The 9,879-nt window shown below is 48.8% G+C and overlaps 1 long non-coding RNA gene across 1 annotated transcript; it reads left to right on the top strand.

The window, feature by feature from the left end:
- The first annotated feature begins 7,176 nt into the window (after positions 1-7,176).
- Positions 7,177-9,651, top strand: LOC115515050. The gene is made up of 3 exons (XR_003969122.1): positions 7,177-7,186; positions 8,213-8,215; positions 9,550-9,651. It is a non-coding gene; the product is annotated as an uncharacterized LOC115515050 (long non-coding RNA).
- The last annotated feature ends 228 nt before the right edge of the window (positions 9,652-9,879 follow it).

Below are 9,879 nucleotides of genomic sequence, written 5' to 3' on the forward strand. Positions count from 1 at the left end.
GGCATTCAACCGATGGCAGATCGGACGGCCACCCGCTTCGGTTGTACTATTTCTCAAAGCTTCAACTCTCACCTCTGAAAGCGGCCTGCATCCTCCAAGCTTGTCCTCCCCAGCCTGCACCTCTTCTCTGAGTCCAATTCCATTCATTAATTCCTTTAAAATGGATTTATTTAGCATCTACTGGTGTGTGTTTGGTGCTGGAGATACAGTAAGGCATGATCTCCTCCCTTCACGAGCTCACAGACTGTGAGGGGGGTGGAAGAGTAACACCGGAGTTGGGGAAGGGACTTTCCACAGGAGACGACCTTCCTATGGTCATTTGCACCTGCCGGAGGCCCAACGTTTTGAATAAATAATTAATAATTTTCTCTCCAAAACGTACGTTGCTTCCTAATTTCCCCCATCCTGCTGTATAGCACTACTATCCAGTTCCCCAGCGATTTAAGTGTAAAACCTGGTGTTTCTGTTTTCTTCAACCCCCTGGAGCCATTCGCCATGGGGTCTTGTTGGCTCCCACCTCTCATTTGAGGTCCCCAGAGCCTTGGGGACAATCATGCCCAGAGACTTTGGCCGTTACCTCTTCACCATAATTCCCGGCACCTGGCATTGTCAAAGTTAAACAAAAAACAAAGCAAGCTCACTGGCTCCAGCCACCCACTCGTCCACACCCCATCACCTCACTTGCGGGTTACTGAACTAGCCTCCCAGCTAGCCCGGGCCTGCCGAGACGGTCGCCCTGGAGATGTTCCTGGCGACTGGCTGGCTTGATCATGTGGCTTTAGGATGAAGGGGGCAGGAAGAAGAAAACAGCTCCACAGACCTGTGAAGTCGTCTGCCATCAATGTGCGTGGGTATAGCAGCAAGAGGCGTAGGCGGACAGGGGTCCGTAGCGATTCACCAGAAATAACCAACCGGGAAGCGGTGAGGGCCTGAGGGACAAGAGGCCCAGGTGAGGAGAGCAAGGCAGACGTACTAATTTCCCGTGGCTGTTGTAGCAAATTGCCATAAACGTGAGAGTTTAAAGCAACTAAAGTTTATTTTGTCACAGTTCCGGAGACCCGGAAGTCGGAGATCAGCGTCACCGGGTCAGGTGTCAGCTGGGCCCCTGTCTCTCCAGAGGCTGTAGGGGTGAATCTTGCCTCCTCTGGCTTCTGGAGGCTGCTGCACCTTGGCTGGGAGCTGTATCGCTCCCGTCTCCGGCTCCACGGTCACACCGCCTTCCCCTTTTCTGTGTGTGTGTTTTCACCCTCTGCTTCTGTCTCATAAGGATACGTGTGGTTGCATTTAGGACCCATCCCGATTGTCCAGGATAATGTCCCCATGTCAAGATCCTTAATTTCATACGCGTGCAGAGATCTTCTTTTTTGCCACCTACGGTAACAGCCACACGTGCTGGAGATTAGGGCGCGGGTGTCTTTTGGGGGGGTGCGGGCTTTATTCAGCCTACTGCAGTAATCAACAAAGCAATTTTAAAATCATGACTCTGGCTTATAAATCTGACCTCGTGGTTGTTTTAGGAGTAGAGCTGGGTTTTGGCTACGCAGATGAGGCACGGGGTATTTCTTTCCAGGGAAACAGCATGGGCAAAGGCCCGGGGGCAGGTGTGAGGATGTAGGGAAGAGAATGGAGACAAGGCCGATTGGACTGGAAATGTCCCCCATATTTTGTCATAGTGGGCACTCAGACTGGCGACGTAATCAAAGAGGGATGAGATAACAAGAGCTGGAGCAGCTGGGGGCTGCTTCTGATAGAGGGAGAAACCTGCTGTTCGAGGACCGGTCTGCTCTCTCCTTGTAAAGGCCACTCCATTCCTAACTGCGAAGCCTCACGCAGAAGCTTCACTTAACGGTCTAGGTGCCTAAATGCCATCTCTGGACGCCACCTCAGACATTGCCCTCCACGTGTTACTAACATGTTGGGCCTCAGAAAAAACCGTGAGTAAGATCTAATCCCCACCACAGCCCGCCAGGTCGTGTAGGATTTGGCCTCTGGATGCCTCTTCAAGATCACTTCTTATCCTTTTTCTCATTACCCACCCACCGGCCCCCTTTCCTTGAAGATGTCAAGCTCAGTGCTGCTTCAGGATCTTTGGATGTGCTGGGGTGTTTTTGTTTTTTGTTTTGTTTTTTGTTGTTTGTTGTTGGTGTTTCCAAATGGTCTTCCCAACATGGGCAGGGCTGATCCTACCTCATCCTTCTAATCCTGCCCTCAACGTCATTGTTTTCCAGAAGATCCTCTCTGGCCACCCTATTTAAAGTAGGTCCTCCATCATTGGGCCAGCTAGCTTCCTCGAAGCACCCGTTACCATTTGCAATGACACGTATTTACTCTCGCACTTATTTAGTGGCTGTCTCGTAATCTTCTAATCTTCTTGAAGGAAAACCATTTCTCTGATTTCACGTACTCAACAAGTATTTGTTGAGCACTCGCAATGTGTCGGGGGCCGTACCGGGTGCTGGGAGACAGCAATGAATGAAAAGGTGCCATCGTTATCGTCAGAGAGCTCCCGTTCCTGGGGGAGGCATGTGATAAATGGGCAAGTGAATATACAACGTACCAGGTGGTGATGAGCACTACAGAGAAAAAAGTGAGCAGGATGAGGGTATATAACAGTCTGGTGCAGAGCATTGCTTTTTCTTGTATGTATGTATGTATGTATGTATGTATTTATTTATTTATTTATTTTAAATGTTTTATTTATTTTTGAGACAAAGAGAGACAGAGCCATGAGCAGGGGAGGGGCAGAGAGAGAGGGAGACACAGAATCCGAAGCAGGCTCCAGGCTCCGAGCTGTTGCGGGGCTCGAACTCATAAACCACGAGATCTTGACCTGAGCCAAAGTCGGATGCTGAACCGACTGAGCCACCCAGGCACCCCTAATTTATTTTTGGATATAGTTTGTCTCTTTATTTATGTATTTATGTATTTATGTATTTATTTATTTATTTATTTATTATTTTTTTAAATATAATTTACTGTCAAATTGGCTAACATACAGCGTGTAAATTATGCTCTTGGTTTTTGGGCTAATGGTTCATCAGTTCCATACAACACCCAGTGCTCATCCCAATAGAGTGTTGCTTTTAACGAGGTGGTCAGGGAAGGCTTCCTGGAGAAGGTGACATCTGAGCAGAAACCTGAGGAGAGTAAGGGAGCAAGCCAGACAGATGTCTGGGAGAAGAGTTTTCTGACAAGAGCAAATTCAAAGCCTCAGAAATGGGAGCCGTTTGGCCCAGGTGCTTAAGGAAAGCCGTGGCCGCACTGGAGACAGCAGGGCAGAACGTGGTTGGCCTGGCAGATGCAATAAATTCTTGGAGAGAGATGGAAGTTGTTGAAGGGCTCTGAGCACTGGAACCATCTGCTACAGCTTACATGTTTCAAGGGTTGCCCTGGCTTCTGACTTGAGAATAGACAGCCTGGAAAGGCAAGGAGAACAGAAGGGGGGGGGGGCATGAGGAAACTGGTGCAAGAATCCCGCATATATGAAGACAGTGGCTCGACCCAAGGGGTAGGCCTGAGATGAGGAGGATGGTCAGAACGTGGGCATATTTTGAGGTACAGCTGATAGGGTTCGATGCCACACTAGGAGTGGAATGTGAGAGGAAGTGGAGTCGAGGACGATTCCAATGTTCTTGTAACCTGAACAACTGGAAGGATGCATTCTCTCCCTATTCCGAGTTGGAGAAGATTTTGGAGGAGAAACCAGAATTTAGCTTTGGGTATGTGATACTGGGGATGCCCATGAGACATCCAAGCGGAAACGTTGAAGAGAGAGACAGATACGGCAGTCTGGGGTCCAAGTGAGAGGTTAGGACCAGGCCAAGTCACGAAGAGGGGCTGTTGTCAGTGCACAGATTATATTTATAGCCATTGGAACAGAGCGAGAACGTGGGGACTTGGTGACAATTAAAAAGACAAGGCCTGCAGACTGAGGGGATGCCAATATTCAGAGATCAGGGCCGCTAGGAGCTAGTTAAGAGGATGAAGGACTGGACAGTAAAAAGGGGAAGAAATAAGATAAAGTCATGTGTAGGGGCCACGTGAAGCAAGTTTTTCCCAGAAGGAAGGAGCCAGGGGCTCATCGAATGTGGCAGACAGAGCCAGATGTCGGTTCTGTTAGCTCTTCTCTTCAGTGCTGGGCGTGTAGATGTCATACAAATACGCACTGAGTGACTACAGAGAGAGGTGCAGCTGTGTCCTTACTAAGGGACGAACTTTCTACTGTCAGAGGTAGAGCCCTAACAGGTGTTTTGGTCTAGAGGAGAGGATCTCAACACGGAGTTCAGAGCTCACTAAGACAGAAAAGCTCAAGAAGCTTTCACAGAGACCCCATCCCTCCATGGTGCCGGCTGGGGAAGAACACAGGGAGTTAAGAGTTTCTGGCTCTCGACAAAGGGAGGAACCATAAGGTGGCGACGGGGGTGGGGAAGGACGAGGAGAGCTTCTCTACTGCCGAAGTGAGGATACGTGTCTGGGAAGAAGAGAGACGAGAGTTCCCTAACAGATCCCATGAGGGATGAAGGGAATGTTCTATTATCTTCGCCTAAAGCCATCACCCTCCCTCTCAGCACAGAAGCTGACTCCTCTGTGATCAGCCAGAGGTCGGGTCCCCAGCCAGTTGACAAACCACAGTGGGGGTGGCCGGACCTTCAGGAGCTGGGACTCTTTGAACAAATGGACCCATCAATTTGCTTAAAACAGCACCGTCCAATAGGAATATACTGTGAGCCACATACGGAATTGAAAATGCTTAGTGGTCATATTACGAAGTAAAAAAGATTAAATGGAATGAATTTTATTTTTATTTTTATTTTTTAAAATTTATTATTATGTTTTAAAGTCCGGCAAGGGAGAAGAAGCATTCTCTTTGAAGGACACTTTTAAAAATTTATTGAATGTTTTTATTTATTCGTTTTGAGAAAGAGAGAGAGAGAGAGAGAGAGAGAGAGAGAGAGAGAGCACAAGCTGGGAGGAACAGGGAGAAAGGGAGAGAGAGAATCCCAAGCAGCCCCTGCACTACCAGCACAGAGCCCGAGGCGGGGCTCGAACTCACGACCCGTGAGGCCATGATCTGAGCTGAAATCAAGAGTCAGATGCTTAACCGACTAAGCCACCCAGGTGCCCCAGTGGGAATTACTTTTAATAATCTGTTCTATTTAACCCAACATATCCCAAGTCTTATCATTCTGACATGTAACCAACGCCCAAAATATCAAAGAGACATTTTACGTTCTTTTTCCCTTTTGTCATGAGCCCTTCAAATCAAACCAATGGCACGTCTCAGTTCAGACCAGCCACAGTTTAAGGGCTCGGGAGCCCCAGTCAGCTAGGGGCCGCCATACATCCCACAGCGCTGGTCAAACACTTTGCAAGCCAGTCACACACATACCTTTCCAATGTACTATTGGTGCCTAAGTTCAAAGTTCAAAGCTGCATTAGCCAGCCTTATGTCCAACGCGTGCAGGTACTAGCTTCTTCTGGGGAAGTCTGGAGACCGAAGGAAGAAGGTCCCAGGGCTTTGGGCCCCAGGAAGAGGAAATTGTGCATGCAGTGTCCTTCTTCCTACCCTTCTAGACTATCTTCCCTAGATGCCTGTAGTCCCCATGCTTCCTGCTTAGAATCCTCGGTTCCACGGAAAGAACTGGTTGTATAAACTAGCTCCCGTGAAACCCCGATGTCAGCAGAAAGAAGAAAACAAACACTGTGTAAGCTCCCACCTTTTCCTGGTTCATTCCCAAAGCTTCATAGTCCTAAAAATGCTCCCTCTCCTTCCCTCATGCCGGCTGCCACAGATGCCCCATGTCTGGGGAAGGCCAGTGCCCACGTGAGTCTCTGGGGGAGTTGCAGGCTCTCAGCAGGTGGAGGCCTGCGTATATGAATTATGAGTGACCCAATGGGCTCCAAGTCCTGCAATGCTTAGTTTATTTTTATTTCTCTTTTATTTTTGAGAGAGAGAGACAGAGAGAGAGACAGACAGACAGAATCCAAAGCAGGCTCCAGGCTCTGAGCTGTCAGCACAGAGCCCGATGTGGGGCTCGAACTCACGAACTGCAGGATCATGACCTGAGCCAAAGTCGGACGCCCAACTGACTGAGCCACACAGGCGCCCCCTGAAATGCTTACATTTTCAAGAGTTATGCCTGGGGAGAAGGATATTCAATTCAAAGAAATAAACATGTAATGGTGGAATTTTAGGTACCATTGATCCTGCATTCAGGAGAGGGGATATTTTTTGGATGACAGCATCCAGGGGTTCTCAGCGTAGTGAGCTGCTTGGTTGCCTAATCCCACGTCCCTTTCTTCTTTCTGCAAGGATTGTTTGGACCCCGCTTGTAGGCTCAGTGTTTCTTGAGCTGGAAATTGAGGCCAGTAAGTCAACACCTCATGGTTGGTCCTTCTCTGAACCCGAACTCTTGTTTTTTTTTAAAGTTTATTTATTATTTTGAGAGAGAGAGAGAGAGCACAAGAACGAGCAGGGGAGGGACAGAAAGAGAGGGAGAGAGAGCAGGCCAACCAGGCTCTGCACAGTCTTTGCAGAGCCTGATGCAGGGCTCCAAGTCAAGAACTGTGAGATCATGACCTGAGCTGAAATCGAGTCAGACCCTCCCCCAACTCTCAGACATCCAGGTGCCCCTGAACTCCTGTTTTTAGAAATCGAGTCCTCGCTTCTTCCATAGGACCAAGCCCATTCCTCTTTCCTGCCTTTCTCAACACCATCCAGCTCTTAAACCTGCAGGCCGAGCAGCACCCATTCCCTTTGGTAATCCGGGCCAGCCTGGCAGCGTATTAAATTTCTATTTGCCTTCCTCCCTATAGGTGTGGTTTGGATTGAGTCTTAATGGTAGTAATAGTTCTGTTTATGGAGCATCTGTAATGGTGGTAGGCACCGGGAGAGCGTGGTGCTTCATACACATTACGTCATTAATCTTCACGACTGTGCTAAGTGCGTGTTGTCATCCCCATCTTAACGATGAGGCAACCACAACTCAGAGATCTTAATTAACTAGCTGACGATCTCATGGCCAGCAAGTGGTGGGATCAAGATTAAAACCCCCATGAGTCTGAGTCCAGAGTATACATCAGATTCCGCCACCACACATTCTTGCCGTGCTGGCCGATATTTGGTAGGGCTTGGGTAGGTCCAGCATGCTCAAGCTTCCCTTCTTGCCTCGCGTGCGTGTGCCTTGTCTGCTTCTGTCCTCGACCCTGACTTTTACTCCGGGGACTGAAGTTCACTGTGACCCCAGTCTACTTCACTGAGGCCCTTACATCCTGCCCCAAGAGCTTGCCTACCTCCTGTCCCCCAAGGCCGCATCTGTTCCTTCCAGCTGCTACGTGCAGTCTTGTGACCCATGAAGCCCCCGGCTTGACTGCATTCATGATCTCTGCCTGGAGATGGTTGTTGCCTGAGCCATCAGCTCCTTTTTAAATGGCTCCAGCACACGTACGTCGGTGCACGTTGGGACTGCTCCAGGTAACGCTACCGTAGGGACTTGCACCGTGGCATGAAATTGCTACGAGAGATGTGCTGTGTGCCCGACTTGCCACTTTTCACGTCTTTTTCGTATAATTTCGTGACCTCCCATGGGGCTATTTATTTATCTAACATATTTATTTTTTAAATTTACACCCAAGTTAGTCAGCATAGAGTGCGGTAATGATTTCAGGAGTAGATTCCAGCGATTCATCCCCTACATATAACACCCAGGGCTCATCCCATCAAGTGTCCTCCGTAATGCCCCTTGCCCATTTAGCCCATCCCTCCACCCACAACCCCCCTGGCAACCCTCAGTTCATTCTCCATATTTAAGAGTCTCTTAGGTTTTGTCCGCCTCCCTGTTTTATATTATTTTTGCTTCCCTTTCCTTCTGTTCATTTGTTTTGTGGCTTAAATTCCACATATGAGTGAAATCACTCCCATCGGGCTCTCTAACTCAAGACCTATTCTCAGTCAAACTCCTGTTTTGTGACCCTGTTTTGGATTCACTCTCTAAGATGTCACACGATTCCCAGTCTCTGCCTTCAACTTCACCTACCGTAACCACGGCTGGGGACGACATCCATGCCCCGGTGATCTACCATAATTTGTGGGATTTGCCCCCGTGTTTTTCCCTGGCTTCTGCCTATCAGAGGAGGTGGCGATCAGCCTCCTCCTGGCAGATCTGAACACTGTAACCAACCCATGTCAGACCCTAGTTTGTGGTTCGGACAGCCGGTTCTTCTCCTTGGGGCCATGCCCAAAACCACATTAATCCCTCTTGCTTGGTTATTGCCAGTTTTCGGCTCATTCTTCCAGTGCTCACCCACCATTGAGATTCTAGCATGCCCAGTAGCCAAATCAGCCCAAATTATAGCGTCCACTTTCCCCCGACGTTCAGAGAGTCCCCGCCTACACTGCTGTGCCCTGTTCTTGCCCCAAGACCCCCTTTCTCTAGAGCTACAGACTGCATGGGCTTGCCAGGACCCAACGCCTGGCTTTCCCTACCACGCTGCCCTCACTGCTGTCAGTCCGTCCACACGTGGACCTCGCTAACACCAACTGCCTGCTTGGATTGCTGCCGAATGCCCCCCACCCCCTCGGAGCACCGCCAGCTGGCCAGACACCCAGCCAGGCCCAGCCCCTGCCTCCCTGACGCTCCCTGCCTCGTCACCCCTGTTGCCCCGATCGTGTGTTCCACGCACCAGTCTGTCTTCTGTCTGGTCCTGGCCGGTCCTCACCTGGCCTCTCTCCCCGGCTCTGATATTTAAAATCCAGTTGCTATGAAGGGACCGACTGCCTGCAGCACGGGGCACAGCTCCACACACGGGCTTCTAGAGACTTCCAGAGGCTTCATATGTGTACATCATCTCCTGAATTAGGTTTGGAGTTCCTTTAGGTTAATAAGTGTGTTTTATGCCGACCTAATTTAATGTCTATTGAGTTCTTATTGTGTCCTTAGCCCTGTGCTGGGTCCTAGGGTGGGGGTGAGTGGGCGGGGTAAGCACAGAACAGAACCATGAATCAACAAGTGGCCTTATACCTGGAATAAGCCTTTGAAAAGACATTTGTCCTTGAAGTTTGTGTCTGATATCGGCTCCGGATGGTAGAGCTTGTTGCTGATCTTGACCTTGTATCCAAGTTCACTGCTTCCCTGATGTATGTTCAATACCTTGTGCATATCTTGGATTTAAACCCTTGGTACATGTGTCTCAGTCGCTTCATGCGTGAGGCTGAGAACATGTATATGGAAGAGAAATCCACTGGTTTGAGAATCTGCAAGACCATCAGGTTCTGATCCATTCGGGGTATTAACGCATCAGAGCTATTTCAGGATTTCTCTAGAGACTGGCCAAGAGTCCTAAACCAGTTGTCTTGCTGGTCTGACGGGGCTGGGAAGTTCCGAGCCTTAGGACCCACTTTCCTTTCTTACTCAATGTTTTCCTTCTAGAACACTGTGGGTTGTTAGTTGCCTTGAGTTGGAACACGGTTTGCATTTACAACGGCAAGTTTATTCATCCTTTTAATCGATGCATGGTTTGTTTGTTTTTTTTTTTTTTTTTTGTACGTAGTTCTCAATTCTTTAAGAGATGACAACAAATTTTGGTTTTCTACTGTCGTGTGAGAACATTAGGCCTCAGCAAAGCGTCACTGGGTAAGGAACATAAAGTGCTTCTGTAAAAACAAAACAGAAAAAACAAAGAAAGAAAGGAGGGAAGGAAGCAAGGAAGGAAGGAAGGACGGAAGGAAAGTGCCTTATATGTAAAGAGGTCATATGACTGATCATCCAAATTGGGAGACTTTGAGAGTGGAAGGGTCCTAAAAATAATTTAACTGGTCTACGGCCAGTGTAAAGCAGGAGCCTCGGGAGAACCTGGGAATTACGTCACACTTCTCATATA

Source organism: Lynx canadensis, chromosome B2 (genome assembly GCF_007474595.2).
Source record: "Lynx canadensis isolate LIC74 chromosome B2, mLynCan4.pri.v2, whole genome shotgun sequence".
NCBI lineage: Eukaryota > Metazoa > Chordata > Mammalia > Carnivora > Felidae > Lynx > Lynx canadensis.